At 35.8% G+C, this 22815-nt stretch overlaps 1 protein-coding gene across 3 annotated transcripts in view; it reads left to right on the plus strand.

Moving 5' to 3' along the window:
* Positions 1 to 300: 300 nt before the first annotated feature.
* The window catches only part of PPP2R3A (protein phosphatase 2 regulatory subunit B''alpha), a 214947-nt gene continuing 192432 nt past the window's right edge, over positions 301 to 22815 (plus strand). For all 3 annotated transcript variants that reach the window (XM_051985596.1, XM_051985597.1, XM_051985598.1), the window contains exon 1: positions 301 to 706. The gene's annotated coding sequence lies outside the window, so the exon portion shown is untranslated. The remainder of the gene's footprint in view (positions 707 to 22815) is intronic.

Genomic DNA, 22815 nt, shown 5'->3' on the forward strand with positions numbered 1-22815 from the left:
AGCTTCCCGCTGCAAATCACTGTCGGTCGAATCGACCTTCTGTCATTAGTGCACATTGGATCAAAATAATAGGAACAAGGTCTCACGAGAGGGAGGGAAAGGAGAGGAGGTCATGCAACACGGGAGCTTTTTTTTTTTCCTTTGGAGCTACAGGGGGGTAAAGGGGGCTGGCGGCCCAGGGAGCTGAAGCTGAGCGGGAGCGCGCGTGCGCCCCTCTTTCCCCCTCCCCCTCTCGCCCCCTGGTAAGTCACAATTCCCCCGCCCCAGACAAGCCAGGCTCGCGACCGTGAGGTAGTTGCAGGCGCGGCACGTTGGCTCTCGAGGTCCCCCCATCTGCCTCCCCGGAGCCCCGCCCGGCCCCGCCCCCTTTCCCGGCTCTGTAGGCTCCTCGGTGGGCTGATCCGAGGCGAGGCCGGGGCCCGGGTAGGGGCGAGGCGAGGGCGGGGCGGGCCCGAGAACGGAGCCGAAGCCTGGGACGCGACGGTAGAGACGCGACTGTGGGCTGGTCTGTCCTCACACACTTTTTCACTCTCACACGCACGCACGCGCACACCCATACACCCACACGCCCCCCTGGACTCCAGGCGCTCCCAGAGGCGGAGCAGGAGTATCAGCTCGCGGGCACTGCCGCAGCCGAGAGCCACGGATTCGGGTTTCTTCTTCGGCTCGGAGCAGAGTAGGAGTAGCTGGAGCCGGAGTCACCAAGGTACGGACGGGGGCGCCCTCCGCACGCGGCCGGCCCCGGGGCCGAGGTCCCAGCTCGGGCGCTCCGGGGGCCGACCAGGCGGAGCCCGCCCAGAAGCCCCCCGAGGAGGGGGGGAAGCACGGGCAGGAACGCGGGACGACTGCACCCCCTTCCCCCCCAGCGCGGTGACTGTCAAGGTCTGGGAGGGGAGGGTCAAGGGCTCGCAGCCACCCTTCCCCGCCCCACTCTGGGAAAAGTGACTCCTGGGGCAAGGAAGAAGTGGGGCGGGCATCAACGAGCCAGCCCAGGTTGGGGGGGGGGGGGCGGGGAGGTGGGGAGACTTCCAGGCTACCAGTCAGTAAACACTGTCAACAACGTTCTTGTGTGCCTGACACTGTGCTGCGTTCTGGTGATAAAATTAAATTTTACTTACAAATTTAAATTTACATAAAAATAAAATGTTAAAATAATTTTTAAAAAGAGAAGACGGTCCTAAAGAGCTCCCTTTCACCGAGAACAGATGAATCCACGGGATAGCTCGGAGAATCCTTTAAGCCCACTTTGCCCAGAGCAATTCCATACCACGCTAGGAAACTTGCTCATCTGAAGAGGCCGGCAGGGAAGTCCCTGCCAGCGATTTGGAAGAATTGAATTCTCAGAGAATTATCCCTCCCTCTCCCTACTTGGCCAAAGAAGGATGTGTCACAAACTTAATTTCATGAGTGCATGTTTTGACCCCTGGCAATTCAGGAGGATGACTCCCTGAAACAAAGTTAAGCGGTAATCCTGTTTCCAGTTTCCAGGATAGCTCCTGGCTCAGGTTCATGACAGTCTGGAAAATTGTTCTTGTGTTAGATGGAGATGGAAATGCTGTGGAAGAAACTAGTTGTGAATAGGGAGATCTCATCAGGTCTATGCAAGCTGTGGCTTTGGTGGGATACTAAACCCTGGTTTAATGTACTTTGCTCATACTTCAGACTTTATTGAAATGCCACATGTAAGTTTCAGTTTGGAAAACACTCAATGTAAAACAGCTGGTCTAGAGCTTTGTCGTAGTGTTGAATCTAAATTCGGTATGCTTATTCTGTAGTTCTAAGTATTGTGACAATCTAGTTCTTCAGGAGGAAGTAGTTGTAAAAGGAAAGGAAAGTGTTAGTGAATGGATTCTACAATTAATATGAAATAAGGTTAAGGTATCTTTAAAATGTTGTGTTCCTTAAGACGATGTTTAGTTTTGAAAATCAAAATACATAATTGTAAAAAATCAACTATATTTATCAACTCAACTTGGTAAAAATACCCACTATAAGTTATATTATTTATGACTATAATAACTCTGAAAACCTTAGAACCATAGATCTTTGGTCTTTATTTTCCTGTTCTTTTCCCTTGAAACTCACTATTATGAATCTTAACAATTGTCATCTTTTAGTCATTTCCATAGCCTAATCTCTGTGTCTGTCTGTCTCTCTCTCTCTCTCTCTCTCTCTCTCTCTCTCTCTCTCTCTGTCTCTCTCTCTCTCTCTCTCTCTCTCTCTCTCTCTCTGTCTCTCTCTCTTTCTCTCTCTCTCTTTCTCTTTCTTTCCTCAGAAGGAAATACTATGGAAGGGAAAGTCTTCTCTGATGACTCCCTCAAATGTTAGGGCCTGCTTCAAATTTTTGGAACAGAATGTACTACTAGTACTTGGGACAGTAACCAAGATTATGCCCCTTGGTGATGATCTCTTCAACAGGTTAAGTCTTAAAAGAGTCTTAAACAGATTATGTTACTGGATCCTAATAGATAATTTTGCTACATTGCTGGTTAGAGAGTCGGACATTTGACCACCTACTATGTGTTAAGTACTGTATATTTTTTTAAAAAACCTCTTTCAGTAAATTCACAATCTGCAAAAGAAAACATTATTATATGTGTAGGTAAGTACAAAATATATGCAAAGTAATTTTAAATAGTCATTTATTAAGTGACTACATTTTGCTAGTTACTAGGGGCTGCAAATAGGAAAAAAAAGGAAAGACTCACTAATCTATGAGGGGAAAAAAAGTACTTGTAAATAAGCATGATATACATATAAAATAATTTAGGAGAGAACAATAGCATTTAGGGGATCCGGAAAGACTTCTAGCCTTTGAGTAAGTAGCACTTTGAGTTGATTGAAATCTGAAGGATTATAGTTTATGGATTGAATTTATAGGAGCCGGTGAAATAGTAAACAGTGTTTTTCCCCTTTGGTCTTAGGTATCTACTCAAGTTTTAAAGGGGCCTCTGTTGTGTAAAAGATTATGTAATTACTCCAAGTAGGGGTCAGTTTAGGGGACAAATTAGGTACACGGACATAGTATTCCAACTCAAAATTCTACTGCAATAAAACCATTTCGTGGTTAGTTTTGAGACATGGACTTCAGTGATTAGAAGACATTTCAGGATTCTAGCTATTTCCTGGATCAGGACATTTGTGAACTTGTATATACTGTAAAAATAGGGGATGGACCTATTTGGCTTCAGAGGTCCATTGTAATATTTGATACTTCTGTAGCCAAGGGAAGAAATTTCAGGATGAACCCTTTGTTATATCTTGTTACTCTTGAAACTTTTAGTAGCCTTTGGGTGGTGTAGTGGTTTACAATAAAAGAGTGTACTCACCTGGTCTATCTGAAATCTTTAAGAAAAGATGTACTTGATAAACAAAAGTAGAGGCCAAAGAATTGTTTAATTTGTCATTCAAACTAGCATTCTTATATTGGCGAGGTTCACAAATAGGAGTCATTCTCAACACTACCCTAATGTCTTATATCCAATCAATTTTCATTTCCTCAATAATTCTCTCACCAGAAACTCTTATTTTATACCACAGTCTCATTAGTTCAGGCCCTCTCCAATCTTCCCTGGACTATAATAAATAATAGCTTCCTAATCTTGTCACTATATCCAGTCTTCCCTTTCTTCAGTCTATTCCCCAGAGGTACCAAATTAAATCATTTTAGAGCAGGGGGTTGACCAAAGCATTCTCCTGCTCTATCTTTCTAAACTGTCCACTAAGCAACACTATCATCTCCTCCCCTCCCAACAAGATTAAAACTTTTCTGTTAGTATTTAAAGCCCTTCACAATCTGGCTATTTTTTCAGACTTGTTACACATTACTCTTCCCACCCCCACATACTCTGCTCCAGCCAAACTAGCCTACTTGCTGCTTCTGGTATGTGACATGATGTAACTTAACATTCTATTTCCTTCCCCCAGGCCTTTGGACAGGCTTTCTCTCATACCTGGACTGCTCTTTCTCTTCACCTTCACCACTTGGAACACCAGACTCCCTCCTCTGCTCAAGTGCTGCTGCTTTTCTAATACCTTCAGTTGCTAGTCCCAATTCCAAATAACATATTATTTTATATATTTCTCAAATTTCATTATTGGTGAATATATTGTATCCATCCAGTGAATCCCATTTGGATAAATACATAGATTATATGCTGCCAGAAGTCATTAAGTTATTGTCCAGGTACATAATGATTTTATATAGTTCAGAATCTAAACACTTTATTCGTCAAGTACTCAAAGAGAAAGGAGGTATTAGAACAAATGACAGTTTGGTATTCAAAGTCAGTAGATCAATATTAGATTTCATTCATTATCCTCCAAAATATAGACCAAAGTACATATAGTCTCCTCAATTTCTCAGAGTTGTAATTTTATATTTACAGTAGATAGTATAATCTAAAAGACTTGCAGTAGGATAATGTAATATAGTGTTAGAATCATAGAATCTTAGCATTGAAAGGTAATTATTGCATCTAACTTTCTCATTTTATATATATGGCTAAATTGAATTACAGAGGTTAAATGATTTTTCCCCCCAAATTAGCAAAGTATCAGGATTAAGATTAAAATCTTGATCTTATATCCAAATAGAGATTATTCTTTTCTTTTCTTATTCTTTCCTTCTTTCCTTCTTTCTCACCTTCCTTTCTTATTTCTTCCCTCCCTCCCTACTTCCCTCTTCTCCTTCCTTCTTTCCTCCTTTCTTTCCTATTTCCCTCTTTTCTAACTTCCTTCCCTTTTTCCTTTCCTCCCTCCTTCTTTTCTTCCTTGCTTCCTTTTTTCTCTTCCTCCTTCCTTCTTTTCTTCCCTCCCTTCTTTCTCTCCTTGCTTTCCTTCCTTTCTCCCCTGTTCCTTTCTTTCAAATGAAGAATTCTAGAACCTTATCCAATGATATAAGGTGATTGAATGAATAGTTTAGATCACCTAAGCTTTGGACACAGTACTGCAAAGTACATTATGATGTTTATATTGCATGAAAATTATATTGTAATCATTTAAAATTGCAGTTGTATAAAAGAATGATAGATGTTGTTATAGTACTTCTATACCTCTAAGTTGAACATAATCTTTTAAGAGGTATAAATAAATATGTACATTCACTAAAGTTTGGGGAGGAGAGATGCACTTTTTTCAAACCTTGCCCAGAGTAGTAAGTGCTATGACTCACTTCTAGTCACTAGCTCTCTCTTCATCATCTTCTAATCAAACCTATTTTTTTCATCATTCTTCATAAGGAAATGGATTATATTTTGTAAGCTTTGAGAGTGATCCACATGTTCAAGATGAAATATTCTGTTATCAAAGGCAGCAACTGGTTTCATTTGTGCTTTTGCACTTGCCCTTATCATAGTACCTTACATATAGTAGTCATATAACAAACACTCGTTGAATGAATTCAGACTTCTCAATCAGTAAATCCCCTTTGTCTCCTGGTAAGCTGAGCAAATAAAGCAGAGTTGTACATGTAGTCCTAGGCTACTTCAACATAAAGAATAAAAGAAGCTCTCTAGTATCATGCTCAAAATCTTTTTTTTTTTAGTATGAACTAAAAAAGAGCTATAAAATCATGTATATCGTTTGACCTAATAATATTACTAGGCATGAATCCTAAAAGAGATTTAATAAAAAAAAAGGAAAAGGACCTATATGTATAAAAATATGCATAACAGTTCTTTCTCAGGACAAAGAATTAAAAATTAAGGGGATGAATGCCCATCAATTGGGGAATGGCTGAATAAATTGTTGTATTATGATAGAGTATGATAGAATGATATTGTTTTATATGAAATGATGAGCAGGATGCTCTCAGGAAGAACTGGAAAATCCTCCATGAGATTTTGCAGAATGAAATGTGCTGTGTACAAAGTGATAGCAATGTTGAAGTATGATCAACTGTGAGTGACTTTTTTATTCTCAGCAATACAATGATTCAAAACTATTCTGAAGGATTTCAGATGAAAAATGCTATCCATGTCCAGAGAAAGAACTGATTGTGTCTGAATATATTTTTTAACTGTGTCTTAAGGATGAGAGTTTTTTTGCGGGAAGATCTATATCTTTTGCAGTATAACTTTCTACTAATATTTTATATAGCTTCACACGTGCCTTCTCAAGAGAGAGGGAAGAAGAGAGAGAATTTGGAACTCAAAGGTCTTAAAAAATTTTTAAAAATACTTTTCTTTTGTAAAAGTTTTTGTTCTCATCAGTTTTTCTATCCTAATCAGTGTTCTAACTTTGCCTTAGATAATTCCTAAAACTGTTCAGACAGTGGTTTACTAAAAGATAGTGTTACTCAATGGGCAACAGTTTTTTTTTCTGTTAAAGAAAAGTGCTTTGTAAATATTTAAAATACTCAATACATGTAAATTATTATCAGTTGCCTGTTGAACAGCATATACGAATTTATCAGAGAAACAACCATATTCTTGTCAACTTTTGAGTAAGAGCTTCTCAGCAGGAAATTCAACTTATCTTGCTACCTGGTGTCTAAAAGCAACTATTCAATACCCAGCAATCCCCCAGGGACAATAGACTCTACACCTAGAATCCATCTAATCCTTGTTGACTCTAAGAAAAAAAAAAGACACTGATACTACTTTAATTTTTGCCATTGGTATATACAAAACAGATACTAATGTTCCACATAACCCAAAACTATATAGAGGAAAGAGAGGGAGAAGTCTTCAGGACCATTATTGAAGGGACCCATATAACTGACCTTGAGAATCAGGATTCTACTCCCAAAGACGAATCCTGCTGTCCCACACAGTTATTGTTGATGGTACACCTCCTTTGTGAACAAACATTCTGGGTCTCTATCTTACTGGGTTAGTTCCTCGGGCAATATTTCTTTACTCAGTCAACAAAAACTTGTGTTTCCTTTGTGCCAAGCTCCCAGCTAAGAGCTAGAAATACTAAAGAAAAGGCAAGAAAAAAATTGTCCTTGCCTTTAGGAAGCCTGTGTACTAATGGAGAAGACAGGGTCTACTTAGGAGAAGGGTCTCTATTGGCTCTTCTTCCCAAGTCAAACTGCTTTTATTTTGGTCCTTTCAGAGCTTTCCCTTTATCATCATTCCTCTGTTTCTTTAATCGTAATCTCTTCTTTCCCACTTGCTCTTCCCCATCATCCCAACATATGCCCATGTCTTCCCACTTTAAAAAAAAAAAATTTACTTAGCCCTATCGTTTCTTCAAGCAATCATCCAAAAATTTCTCCCTTTAGAAGACAAGCTCTTAGAAAGGGGCCATCACATTCATTGTCTCTTATTGTTAACCTCATATTCTCAATACCTGATAACTGACTCTTCCACTCAGCTGTAGCTGTTCTCACCAAAATGAACAGAATGGCATGACATTTTTTTAAAACGTTGATACTTGGTTGAATCTGTAATTTACTTCATGTAGAAACAGCTTGCAATGTACAAATTACAACCTGTCATGTGTCTTTTGTCCGTATCCTGTATAGATCCAGCATAAGGGGTCTGTTCTCTATATGCTAGGTATCTTATAACTCTTGAAATTACTAGGGTACCAGTTTGTGCCAAGCTGTTATTCCTCGCTTTTGTTACATAACCAAATTACAACTTTTTTCTAGTAGTATATCCATTTAAAAAGATAAAAGTAGTATCTTTTATGCCAGTTCTCATTCTCAATTATTTATTGATGTGTATTTGAGCCTAACCATGTCCATCTTGTGTTGCTTCATTGAACTTTGAGTGACCTGTTTTAAGTCTTCCAATAGTTTCGATGATTCAAGCTAGATAACATACCCTTCTTTCTTCTCACACAGCCACCGCTTAGTTCAGATCCTAATTAACTTTTCCCTAGGCAATTGCTACAGCTTCCGATTTAGTTTCTCTGTCTTTCAGTTCAAACCATCCTCTGCACAGCTGCAAAGGTGATGTTTCTAAAGCATAGCTCTGATCATGCCCTCCTAAATAAACTCCAATAGCTCTTTTATACCTCAAGGATCAAATACAAACTCCTTTCTTTCATATTTAAAGTCCATTTCAACATGATTCACCTACACAATTTTTAACTCTTTTATAATTCTACAAGCCCTACAAATGGAAGGCTTTACTTTTTCTTCTTCATAACAGCCCATCCATCTTATGTCTTTACACAGAATCCTTTTTCCTCCATCATACCTGGAATGTGCTTCTTGTTCATCTTTGCCTTTTAAAATTCCTAGTTTCCTTCAAAGCCCCGCTCATTTAACTCATTTTCTACCTTAATCCTTTTCTCATCTTCCTAGCTGCTAGTGCCTTGAAACATGAAATTATCTCCTCAGTTTACCCTCCCTCATTTTATCCATCTCAACACTACTCATGTCCCACTCCAGATCTTCCTATCCTTTCTACTGTGACCTCTGAAGCTTCCCCTCCACTTTCAACAAACTTAAATTCGTTCTAAATTTGTTCCTCTCTTTCTCTTTCCATCCTATATATGTTATTTCCCCCACCATAATGTGAGCTTCTTGAAATCAGGAAAGATTTTATGCTTTGGTTCATATCCCCAGCATTACCATAATGCTTTGCATTATAGTAAGTGCTTAATAAATGCTTTTCAATCATTCATTCATCTTTGGCACTCAGTGAGTGACGTGTGGCCTTGTTTGGATGACACAACATTCTTGGCTTTCATTTTTAGTTCTTGTTACACCTTCTTATAACCTCCAACTCACTGGTCTTAATGAGGAAATTTGAATATTACTTCCTTCCCATCATCACTCAGCAACCTGTCCTTCTTTCAGATTTACACTATCAAATTTTTCACTCAGTCCAGATACTAGTGGCCATTATCTACCAATTCTTAGGACATCTACCTCCTTTCTTAATGAATTCAATGACTGGCTTACAATTTTCTTCTCTCCTCCTCCCCTAATTCTTACTTTCATATTAGAAGACTTTAGACTATTTAACCATAAATGCTAGTGTGCCAACAAATTAACTTCTAAGTTCCTCAGTCTGTTCAACTTCCATAACTTATATCATCACTCTACCGCAGGTAGAAAAATGGTCAAATGGTCAGGCTCTTTATCTTGCCATAAACAAAAAGTGTTTAATTTCTATTAAAAATTCTGAAATTCCCTTAATTGTTGATAACAGTTGATAATAACCTCTTATTACTTAGCTAAGGTGGATACAACTTGTCAGTAAGGCCTGAGTTCAAATTCTACCTCAGATTCTTATTAGCTCTATGACTTAATTCACTTAAATCTTTACGTACCTACAGATGAATTTCCTCATCTGTAAAATGGAGATAGTAATAGCACCAACCTCTCAGAGTTATTATATGAGAATGAAATGAAATGATATTTATAAAATGCTTCAGAAACCTAAAAACATTATATAAATCCAATACACACTTATTAAACATCTATAATGTGCCAGCCACTGTGTTAAGTGCTAGAGATTCAAATAAGAAAAGGAAAGACAGTCCTTGGTCTTAAGGAGCTTATAGTCTGACGGGGAAGACAGCACCAAAAAGGAATCTAAAATAAAAGGAGAAGAAGAGGGAGAGAGAAGGTAACTGGTAGAATGGAATCCAAAGGGCAGCTGACTGATAAAATGAAAAGAATTCACTGATCTTCTGAACCCTCTTTATATGGAGGCTTTGGAAGGTTTCACCCTTCAGTTCTTTAATCAATGAGACAGAGGCTGCTAAGGGTTTTGATGAGGTGTGAGTACCAAAGCTGGAAGAATTTCCATGTGGATGAGTTTCTAGGTGATGATTTGATGATAGTGGATTGGAATTCAAAGAGTACAGTTCATAGGAAATGAATGAGAAAAATGTTTCCTATTGTTAGTATTACTTACTTACTATTTACTTACTTACTACTCCAGTTTGATTTTTCATCTTTACTGTGACACCAATTCCTCAACCTATGCTTTGACTATCTCACATCTCTTCCTTATATGAATCAGTTCAACTCTATTTTATCCTCTACTATCAAATTTCCTTATATTTTTATTCTTCATACCTTGCCCATATTCAAAACTAGTATTCTATAATTGGCCTCCTCTGTTTCTATTTTTGTGTTACTGAAAGGAAGGCAGAAGTCACAAAATCATGCTAAGTGGGTCCATTATAATTTTGTTAAGTAATCTCAATTGGACTCTCACTGCAAAACATTTTGCTATTGTTTCTTAATTTATTCTATATCCCATTCAACTTAGATGCTATTTCAGACATTTTCTTCTTTCCGTCTTCCTCAGCATCCTTTAATTTAATCTCCAATTCTCCCAGTTAAAGAATTCAACTTATAAATAATACCAAAAATTTGAGTCCAGGATACAGTAGCTTCTTATTCTTCCCTTCCCTTTATCTCAAATCATTCTGGCAACATCCCTCACTATAACCTTACTCTGGTGTCTATTGGAGAGGAAATGGCCTTCCTTCTTACCACTGCCAAACTTTCTAGAAGTACCCTTGATTTTTCTCCTCTTCTTCAGCAGAATACCTTCAAGTTCTTTAGTTTCTTTAGTAAATCTTTAGTTTCTCCCTATTTACTGACTCCTTCCCTATTGTCTGCAAGTATTCCCAAGCCTCTCCATCCTTTCAAAAAAAATTCTCTAGATTCTACCAATCTTGCTAACTATTACCTTATAGCTTTCCTCCCCTTCTTTGTTTAATTCCTTGAAAAATCCATCTGTACTCAGAGTCTTCATTTTCTGTTCCTTCACTTTCCTCTTAGCCTTCTGCAGTATTCCTTTGAATGTGAATACATGAAAAGTACAGTTTGAAACTGGGAAATTTGGATTAAGATTCTTATTTTCTGTATTGTATTTTGAGTGGAGGAGATCTATTATGAGCCAGAACTTGAAACAAGGTACTAAGGGGAATTGAGGAGACAATGGTTAAATCTAGTTTAGCATTGATTTAATCCTACAACAAATAATGATTTCCTAGTGATATAATGATTGGTGTGTACTCATTGTGGAATATATAAGCCAGGAGCCTTAGCCAGGATTGACATTTAGAGAGAAGGTAAAAGACTGGTGGCAGGAGCTTAAGCTCTCATAACCAAGGAGAGAGATAGTCCTCTAAGAAAGCTAACCAGGCCTCAGGAAAGGAGACAAGACTTTGAAAAAGACAATAAAGGATTTGGACTTTAACCCCTGGCTACTCGTGTGGTGATTACTAAACTGAAATGAAGGCTGCCTCCAGAGTCCTCAAGAAAACATCAACAGAGAACATTACATTTTAAAGAGAACATTACAGAAATCTGCATGAAGTAAGGCTTGAAAAATAAATTGGAGCCAGGTTTGGGGAGACCTTAAAACTAAAGAGTTTATGTTTTTATCCTATAATCAATAAAGAATCAGAGGCAGCATGATATAATAAAAATAACCAAAGCACTTTGCAGATCTCATTTTATCCTCACAATAATTCTGGAAAGTAGGTATTTATCTGCACCTTATAGATTTTATAAGAACACTGATTAGAGGGGTGATTTGTCTACGGTAACAGTTATCAAGTGTTTAATGATGGAATTGATGTCAGATCATCCTAATTTCCAGGATCAACACTCTATCTGACATCACTTGGTTACCTCTTTAATGGAATAAATATTGAGTTTGTAGCTAGACAATCTGTATTTGAATCCTGGCTCTATTCTGTAAGAAATTAGAAGTAAAAATTGTTTAACCCTTCAAGTTCTCAGTCTCCTCATTAATAAAGCTGATCTCTGTGGTCACTTCCATCTTTAAATTCTATAAATTTTTTTGAGAAAAAGATTTTGGATTATATGTGGTTTTTATCTTTATATTTTCAGTTCTTAACACAGTATCGGGCATATAATAGACACATGATAAATGCTTGTTCAGTTGACTAAAGACTCCTTCAGCAGCAGTGTAAAAGCTAAAGCTAAACTGGATAAGGGGAGATACTTTTTATTTTTAACATGCATTGTAGGAGACACTGAGGAAATACATGATTACGTAGCCAGTCACTGTATATGACCTTGGGCCCTAGTTTCTCCAGTTGTAAAATGAAGGAAATGTAAAATGACCTCTTCTGGCTATGACATTCTGGGGATCTCTTCTGAATAGATGTTGAAATATAATGAACAGAACCAGAATCTAAAGTTTTGAAAGATATTTGATAATCCCAAAGACTCCAGCTTCTGGGGAAAGAATTCACTATTTGACAAAAATTGCTGGGGAAACTGGAAAAAAAGTATGGCAAAAACTAGGCATTAAAAACACTAAACATCTTATACAAAGAAACAAGTTCATGATTCGATCTCTGATAAGGGCTTTAAGGATTCAACAGTGTTACCTGTACTACACTTTCAGAACCACTGGTTTAAATTATATTACAGATGGAAGCAATCCAAGAGATGGTATAAAAAAAGACAAACAGCTATTACATTCATGGGGATGGAGGAGAAGGCAGGGAAAGTTAGAGATAGTTTGTGGTGACTGGTGGTTTTCACTATCCTAGTTGTCATCCGTTAATGAGCCAAAAAAAAAAAAAAAAAAGCAAAACAAAACAAAAGCATCTTTTTGGAATGATTATAGAGTAAAATAATGCAAACTCATAAATGAAAGAATTTCCCTGGTTTTATTCATCAAGATTTTTCCTGTGTACTGCTGACTAGTTTCACATAACCCAATGAACTTCTCTTTAAACATTGAAGCCAAGTTTTTTGACTGATCATGTAAAACAATGAAGAAAACTGAAATGTAGTTGGAGACTCATTCAACATAATTGGCTCAAACTCATCCTCCATATTTATGAATTAAGGTTGTTGGGATTTCATGGTGTAACAAATGGATAATTATACTCTAGGGCCTTTTGCTTGTAAATTATTTATGTGGATTTTTTTTGGTAGCGTGTAGCTCTTACATACATGTAGCATTTTTAACTGCATTGTAGGAGACACTGAGGAAATACATGATGAAGGATATTACTGATAGCATGCGGCGCTTATATACATATAGCAAATCAAATTATATCAATATTCAATAGCTCTTCTGCTTAATATGAAGTTTTTTGCTTTGTTGATTCTACCCTGTCTTCTAGTTTTTTCCAAAAGACATGATGGTTGCCTTCCCAGAATCTCAGAAAACTTGCCCTTGTGACATTGGTAAACTTATTAAATCAAATGATGGAATATAAAAGTTGGAAAGGACCTCAGAGTCTATCTAGTCCAATCTATGCATAGTCATGAATATATTCTACAATATTCCTGAAAAGTCTTTATACATATTTTTTAAACTTCATGTAGTAAAACAGAAGGGAGTTTAGAATTGGACACAATCTGGGCAGTTTTATCTTTATTTATGTTAAATTTCTTATGGACTTCAAAAACTGTTCTTTGTTCAATAAAACTTTTGTGTTTGATGATGTTTAAGTCTATGACAGGAAAGAGTACTTTAAAAATGGATAGTTAGTTACATAGCCTCTGTTTGAAGAACTCCATCAAGCAAGGACCCATTACTTCCTGAGGCAGTCCATTTCATTTTATATAGTTTTGTTAGGAAGTTTGTCTCCATATCAAGCCTAAGTCAGCCTCTGTAACTTATAGTCAGTGTTTTTTATTCTACTCTTGTGGGAGGAAAAACAAATTTAATTCTCCTCCTACATGATATCAGATACTAGAAGGTAACTATATGTTATATTCTTGCCCTCAATCTTCCCTTCTCTAGATATCCAGTTCCTTTAGCTGATCCTGATTTGACATGATCCTAAGATACTTAACCATCTTTGGTATCTTCCTCTAGGAATATTCCCCCTAACTTATCATTGTTATTTCTAAAATATGGTGCAAGAAGAGAATTCAGTAGTCCAGATAATGGTCTTACTTATAATTTGCTTATAAATTGCTCAGAGCAATTGCCTTAGACTTAAGGTTGAGTAATTAGATTTTTCAGTTTTCTTATATTACTAGTTAAAGCTTACAGTCTAATAATACTTCCATGTAATTTTCTTTTTTGTTTAAAAAATTTTATTGGTATGATTCACTTGTATATTACCTTCATTTTCACATGTATATGTGTGTCTGTATATATTTTAAAAAACATATATAGACATGTATTATATATACATATGTAATATACACACAGTATCCCACACACAATTATAATTGTACTGTATTCAGTTTGTTTTTGTTCTTTTCATTTATATTGTTATAGTCATTGTATATATTGGTTTCATCATTCTGCATATTTGAGTTTGAATCAGTTCATCTTCCTATACTTATCCAAATTCTTCAAATTTGTTTTTTCTTAAAATGCAATAGAATTCCAATACATTCATTTACCCAATAGTTTGTATAGCCAGTCCCCAGCAGGTAGCTATTCTGTTTCCATTTTTTTGCTACTAATTTTTAAAAATGCTTCTATGAATGTTTGGTCTGTATATGAGTTTTTGTTCTGTTTGACCACAGGGTATATGCTTAATAATGTTTGTTCCCAGAACATATCACAGTTCCATCAACAGTGTCTTAATTCACCTATTTTTCTGCAACCCTTTTGGTTTTGATTATTTTTATATTTCATCCTGTTTGATTCTTTTTTTGGTTGTGAAGTAAAACCTAAGTTTTTTTATTTGCATTTTTCTTAGTAACTCAAAGTAATCTCACATATGGTTGTTAATTTGCAATTCTTCTTTTGAGATCTGTTTTTCATATACTGTGACCACTTTACTATTAGGAAATAGCTTTTGACTACATATTTCTATTAGTTTTCTCTCTTTCTTAGATACCAAAGATGTCTGATGCAGTGATTTCTCCCAATCCTTTCCATTCTTATACTAGTTAAATTGACTTTATTCATGTAAAACCATTTCAATTTCATGTAATTGAAAGTATTTGTGATATCTTTTATGATTAATTCTATCCTATCCATCTATTTTTAATTGGTAGCAAATGGTTTTGATGATTGCTATCTTCTAATCTAATGTGAGGTTTTAAAGTACCATATTCTTACTTTTTTTCCATTATTTTCCTTAAGATTCTACTCCTTTAATTCCTTAAAACACTCCAGTTAATTTTCAAATTAAGTGCCATATAGCAATATTCTCAATATTCTGTACCTATATAGTTGAATTTTTAAAGTGTAAGACTTTACTTTTATTTTAGTAATTTAATCTTCTACCAAGAACTCACTGACTAAAACTATCTTTAAAAAAAAAAATAGAGAAGGAAGGGAAATGGAACTGAAGATGGTAGAACTTTTCATCAAGCCTGACCTGGCTATATGCCCATAATATATTTTCTTGGCTTATTTGTTGTCCATTAATACATTTTGACTGTGCTTTTTTAAAGGCATTTGTGTGTGTGTGTCTGTGTGTGTATATTTCTAATTGTATGTTGTTAAATTTGTAATTAAAAATATTATTTTCAACTTATTAAAGCTTGTTAATTGTTTAGCCTATTGAAATCTTTTTGGATGCTGTTAGTATGCCTACTCGCTTTGTGTTATGTTCAAACTTCATCATTTTCAGAAAACCATCATTTAATAAGATGAAATCAACTCTGAAATTCAACCTTCTCCTGTATCCTCTGTCCCTAAGGTCCCTTTCCCCTCTTAATTGGAGTGGAGCGTGGACATCTCGGAGCTCCTCCCAGACTCACTGTTTTAGGGTCCTCCTTCATTATTTCCTACCCTGCTGCTCAGGATTTCATTCCTTCTATAAACTCAATATTCTGCAAGATGAAATCAGCTCTGTAACTCAAACCATTGCAGATCATTTTCCATTATGGCTGCAAGATTTCATTATGGCTCTACATGGGATATCTTCTCCCACCTTTCTTTTCAGCTTCTTTTTATGTATTGTCTTTCCCTGTTAGATTATGATGTCCTTCAGGGCAAAGACTGTCTTATGCTTTTCTTTGTATCTGGTGCTTAGAAATGTTCCTGGCATATAATAGGTGCTTAAATGTTGAGTTATTCTGAGTCTGATTATGACTTTATAAATACACCAACTGGAACAAACTAGCCACTTGCTTTTAATCTCTCAACCTTTATGATAGGTAAAATGAATGGAGTAAAACTAGATAATCTCTAAGGACTCTTCCAGCTCTAAATATATGATCCTTTGATGTAATATAACTTGATACAGTATGATATGTTAAACAGCACACAGCCAAGAATAAATCTTTAGATCATTCCACTAAGCCATCATCAACTACTCTTGGAGTTTAGCAATTCCAATTTCAGAAGGCAAAAACTGGAGCAATAAGGAGATTTTCATTTCTCTTCCCCCCCCCCAAAAAAAAAAAAGGTAAAATAGTGTGTCAGCTGTGTGATATTGTAAATAGTGGAATTTAGAGTCAGAAAGACTTAAGTTTAAATTCTACCCCATATACTAACTTTGTAGCTCTGGACAAGTAATTTAACCTCTATCTCAGTTTTTTCATCTGTAAAATGGGAACAGTACTAGCTCCTATTTATCAGGATTGTTGTGAAGATAAAATAATTTTTGTTAAAATTCTTTGCAAACCTTTAAGTTGTATAGAAATAATAGCTATTATTAATACAAAATAGCCAGAAAAATTCTGTTTGGGAAAGAATAATTGTATGTATGAAGTCACATTGGAACAGAGAGATCTGTATATCAGATCTTCATTTTCATATTCATTTTTCTTCTGGTGAATGGAAAAACTAGGAACAGAAAATTGAACTTCAGAGGTTAATTTTTTCTTCCCCCTTTATTTGTTTCTGGGTACCTGAGAAATGGAAAACTGGATGCAGTGTAAGCCTGAAATAACATGAAATAAGTTTATCTCCAAGAGCAGCTAGAGAGTTAGGGCTGAGTTGCAGGTTATAGATCCATAATGGAGAGGAGTGGTGCTGAGTCAACATGAGCCCTAGCTTTGTACTAAACAAAGAACAAGTTCCTAAAACTTTTTATAGCAAATATATGACTCTAATCCCAAGAGCAGAGCAGTGACTCAGTTCTAACTATTGTCCAGCATATAACTGTAATAAAATAATAGGATAAGAGTCTCAAACCTAAGGGGAGTCAGCAGTTCAGTAACTCTGAACCTGCAGAAATTCCTAGCAGGTTAAGAGTGACTGAGTCCAACAGCATACTCTTGACATTTTTAACCACCCCCAAGCCAGTAAATCCAAAACTAAGGCCGAAACTTAGAGGTCAGACCAAGAAAACCTTGGATCATACCAATTTGGAAGTACTAAAAAGTTACAGGTTCCCAAACTCAGCTGTGTAAGTAGCAGAAAGATGAAAAAGAACAGAAGCTTAAATCAGATATTTCTCTTCCTCAGAAGTATACAGATTTAAAAACTAAAATAGTTCAAATTCCAAAAGTAAGCTGGAAAAATGGGCAAACAAACAACAAAAAAAAGAACCTGATGATAAAGAGCTACCACTGTGGTGTTATGGAAGCTCAAGACAAACACAAAAAACATAAAAAAAGAGAATGACTTAAAAATACCTACAAGCAAATCCCAAAGAAAAATGTATCTTGAACACCAAGCCAACAAGAATCTGTAGAAGAGTTAACGAATTTTTTCCTCACATCCCAATGAAATCTTAAAGGAAGAAAAGGGACCTACATGTGCAAAAATGTTTGTAGCTAGAAACTGGAAACTGAGTGGATGCCCATCAATTGGAGAATGGCTGAATAGGTTATGGTGTATAAATGTAATGGAGTATTATTATTCCATAAGAAATGATCATCAGAATGATTTCAGAGAGGCCTAGAGAAACATGAACTAAGTGAAATGAGCAGAACCAGGAGATTATATATGGCAATATAAATATTATGAAATGATCAATTCTGATAACCATGACTCTTTGAACATTGAAATGATTGATGCTAGTTCTAATGATTTTGTGATAAAAAGAACCATCTACACACAGAGAGAAGAAGGACTGTGGGAACAGAATATGGATCACAACATAGCATTCTCTTTTTGTTATTGTTCACTTGCATTTTGTTTTCTTAATCATTTTCTTTCCTTTTTGATCTGATTTTTCTTGTGCAGCAAGAGAATTATATAAATGTTTACATTTTTAAAAAATAATTTCCCCCCAAAAAGATCTGAAAATTATTTTAAAAACCAAGTTGAGAGCTATGTGGAATATACATACACATATAAAAAAAAGAGAATTGACAGCCTATACAGTCCTCAAACTACGGCCCGCGGGCCAGATGTGGCATCTGAGGACGTATATCCCCCTCACCCAGGGCTATGAAGTTTCTTTATTTAAAGGCCCACGAAGCAAAGTTTTTGTTTTTACTATAGTCCGGCCCTCCAACAGTCTGAGGGACAGTGAACTGGCCCCCTATTTAAAAAGTTTGAGGACCCCTGTTATAGGCCCTATAACATAAAAAGTACAAAATCTTATTGAGATGATCCATAACTGTGTTGGAATTGGCTCTTCTCCATAGTGCAGTGAGTGATTCAAGGCAATGCCAATAGAGTTGGCATGGAAAATGCCAATCACATGGAGATTAATGCCAATCATTTGGAGATAAATGTAGGTCAAAGTATAGTAATTTTTCCTGTTTTTATTTTTTTCTTTCTCGTGTTTTTTTTTTTTCTTTTGGTCTGATTTTTCTTGCATAACATGACAAATATGTTTAAAAAGATTGCACATTAAAAAAAAAACCTTACTAAATGAAATAACAACTTGAAAATTAGAGTGTGGGATGCGGGAAAACAGGGACACTGATGCATTGTTGGTGGAGTTGTGAATGAATCCAACCATTCTGGAGAGCAATCTGGAATTATGCCCAAAAAGTTATCAAACTGTGCATACCCTTTGATCCAGCAGTGTTTCTATTGGGCTTATACCCCAAAGAGATACTAAAAAAGGGAAAGAGACCTGTATGTGCCAAAATGTTTGTAGCAGCCCTGTTTGTAGTGGCTAGAAACTGGAAAATGAATGGATGCCCATCAATTGGAGAATGGCTGGGTAAATTGTGGTATATGAATGTTATGGAATATTATTGCTCTGTAAGGAATGACCAGCAGGATGAATACAGAGAGGCTTGGAGAGACCTACATGGACTGATGCTAAGTGAGATGAGCAGAACCAGGAGATCATTATACACTTCGACAACGATATTGTATGAGGATGTATTCTGATGGAAGTGGATTTCTATGACAAAGAGACCTAACTGAGTTTCAATGGATAAATGATGGACAGAAACAGCTACATCCAAAGAAGGAACACTGGGAAACGAATGTGAACTATTTGCATTTTTGATTTTTTTCCCGAGTTATTTTTACCTTCTGAATCTAATTCTCCCTGTGCAACAGGAGAACTGTTCGGTTCTGCAAATATGTATTGTATCTAGGATATACTGCAACATATTTAACATATATAGGACTGCTTGCCATCTTGGGGGGGGGTGGAGAGAGGGAGGGGAAAAAACGAAACAAAAGCGAGTGCAAGGGATAATGTTGTAAAAAATTACCCTGGCATGGATTCTGTCAATACAAAGTTATTATTAATTAAAATAAAATTAAAATTAAAAAAAAAAGAAAAAAAGAAAATCAGAATGTGCTAAATGGGAACTAATAGCTCCACGAGACATGAACAATAAAACAAAGTCAAAAATCTGAAAAGATAGAAAATAACAGCTGACCTGGAAAACAGATTGAACAGAGATTTATTTAAGAATCAATGGACCATCTGAAAGCTATGACTAAAAAAGAGCCTATGCATTGTATTTCAAGAAATCATAAAAGAAAATTGCCCAAGTATCCAAGAATTTAGGGCAAAGTCAAAATTGAAAGATTCCATTGATCACCTCCTGAAAGAAATCCTAAAATGAAGGCTCCCAAGAATATTATAGCTAATATCCAGAGCTTCAGGTGAAGAAATAAAACTTACAAACAGCCAGAAAGAAAGACTTCATGTGCTGTAGAGCCACAATTAGGAACATACAAAATCTGACATCTATCACTTAAAAAGAACAGAACTCAGAATATAAAATTCCTAAGGACAAAAGATTATGGCTTACAGTGAAGAATAAACTACCTAGCAAAACTCAGTATAATCCTACCAGAAGTGGGGTCAAGGGTAGTAAATCTTCCATGAAATAGAGGATTACAGGTGAAACCTTATAAATGAAACCTCAAGGTTTTTTGATTTCTTAGTATATGTGCAGCATTCTTTCATGTGAATGTAAATACTTTGCAATTCTTTTTTTCAGAACTGTTTGTTCATATTCTTTGACTATCTACTGAGGAAGAGATATTAGTTCTAATATATTTATTATTTGTTCTTGTATGCCAAAACATTGTTAGAGAAATTTGATTCAAATATTTTCTCCCATTTGATCATGGTCCTTTTCATCTTACATGCATTAATTTTCTCTGTGTACAAGCTTTTCAATTTCATGTAATCAATTACTTATTTCATCTTTTATAATTGCTCCTTATTTAAAGAATATTTCTTTTTTTAAAGCTTTTTATTTTCAAAACATAAGCATGGATAATTTTTCAGCCTTATGTTCCAAATTTTCCCCCTCCTTCTCCCAATCCCCTTCCCTAGAGCAGTCCATGTGTTATACATGTTAAAAATATGCTAAATCCAATATATGTAAACATATCTGTACAATTATCTTGCTTGCACAAGAAAAATCAGATCAGAAAGGAAAAAAATGAGTAAAAAAAAAATGCAAGCAAACAACAACAGAAAGAGTGAGAATGTTATGTTGTGATCTACACTCAGTTCCTGGTCCTCTCTATGGGTAGGGATGTCTCTCTTCATCACAAGATCATTGGAGCTGGCCTCAGTCATCTCATTGTTGAAGAGAGCCACGTCCATCAGAACAGATCAACCTATAGTCTTGTTGCTAAGTACAGTGATCTCCTGTTTCTGCTCATTTCACTCAGCATCAGTTCATGTAAGTCTCTCCAGGCCTCTCTGTATTCATATAGCATAATTTATTCAGCCATTCTCTAATTTATGGGGCATCCACTCAGTTTCCAGTTTCTTGCCACTTCAAAAAGGGCTGTCACAAACATTTTTGCCCATGTGGGTTCCTTTCCCTCCTTTATGATCTCTTTAAGATATAAGCCCAGTCGAAATACTGCTGGGTCAAAGAATATGGACAGTTTGATAACTTTCTGATTAAGAATATATCTATCCATAACTGTGAAAGGTATACAATTTGCTTGTCTTCTAAATTTGTTATAGACTGATTATTAATTAAGGTTGCATATTCTTGTCATCTTAGCCAATCTGAGAGGGTTGTAGTGGTATTTCAGAGTTGTCTTAATTTGCATTTCTCTGCTTAATAGTGATTTAGCGTCTTTTCATATGACTAGAAATGGTTTCAATTTCTTCATTTGAAAATTGTCTTTTCATATCCTTTGACCATTTATCAATTGGAGAATGGCTTGAATTCTTATAAATATGAGTCAGTTCTCTATGTATTTTTAAAATGAGGCCTTTATCAAACCCTTGAATGTAAAAATTTCCCCCTAGATTATTTCTTCCCTTCTCATCTTGCCTGCATTGGTTTTTTTGGTACAAAAACTTTTTAACTTAATATAATCAAAATTATCTATTTTGTGATCAATGTTCTCTAGGTCTTCTTTGGCCACAAATTCCTTTCTTCTCCACAGATCTGTAAGGTAAATTATCCTTTGTTCTTCTAATTTGCTTATAACATCACTATATATAAATTATTATCCATTTTGACCTTATCTTTATATGTGGTGTTAGATGTGGATCAATGCCTAGTTTCTGCCATACTAATTTCCAGTTTTCCCAGCAGTTTTTGTCAAATAGTGAGTTCTTGTCCCAAAAGCTGGGGTCTTTGGGTTTGTCAAACACTAGATTACTATAGTCTTTGACTTTTATCTTATGAACTTAATCTATTCCACTGATTAACTACCCTATTTCTTAGCTAGTATCAAATGGTTTTGATGACCGCTGCTTTATAATATAGTTTTATATCTGATACAGCTAAGCCTCCTTCATTTGCATTTTTTTCATTAATTTCCTTGAAATTCTTGACCTTTTGATCTTCCAAATGAACTTTATTACAATTTTTTTCTAGCTCTGTAAAATAATTTCTTGGGAGTTTGATTGGTATGGCACTGAATAAGATTAATAAGATTAATTTAGGTAGTATTGTCATTTTTTTATATTTACTTGGCCTGCCTTTTTTTCTTTTCTTTTCTTTTTTTTTCTTTTTTTTTTTTTTTTCCTGAGGCAATTGGGGGTAAGGGACATGCTCAGGGTCACAAAGCCAAGAAGTGTTAAGTATCTGAGATCAGATTTGAACTCAAGTCCTCTTGACTTCAGAGCTTATGTTCTATCCACTGTACCAGCTAGCTGCCCTTATATTTTTCCAATTGATTAAATCTGATTTTATTTGTGTAAAAAATGTTTTGTAGTTGTGTTCCTATAGTTCCTGACTTTGCCTTGCCAAGTAGACTCCCAAATATTTTCTGTTATCTACAATTACTTTAAATGGAATTTCTCCTTCTATCTCTTGCTCTGCTGGACTTTGTTGGTAATACATAAAAATGCTGAAGATTTATGTGGATTTATTTTGTGTCTTGCAACTTTGCTAAAGTTGTGGATTGTTTTTAGTAGTTTTTTACTTGATTTTCTAGGATTCTCTAACCATCATATTATCTGCAAAGAGTAATATTTTGGTTTTTTCATGACCCTACTCTTTTAATCTCTTTTTTTCTCTTATTGCCAAAGCTTAACATTTCTAATACAATATTGAATTGTAATAGTGATAGTGGGCAACCTTGTTTCACCCCTGATTTTAATTGGGAATGGTTCTAGTTTATCCCCATTACATATGATGTTTGCTGATGCTTTTAAATAAATGCTACACATCATTTTATTCCAGTA

This window comes from Antechinus flavipes, chromosome 3, assembly GCF_016432865.1.
Source record: "Antechinus flavipes isolate AdamAnt ecotype Samford, QLD, Australia chromosome 3, AdamAnt_v2, whole genome shotgun sequence".
NCBI classification, from domain to species: domain Eukaryota; kingdom Metazoa; phylum Chordata; class Mammalia; order Dasyuromorphia; family Dasyuridae; genus Antechinus; species Antechinus flavipes.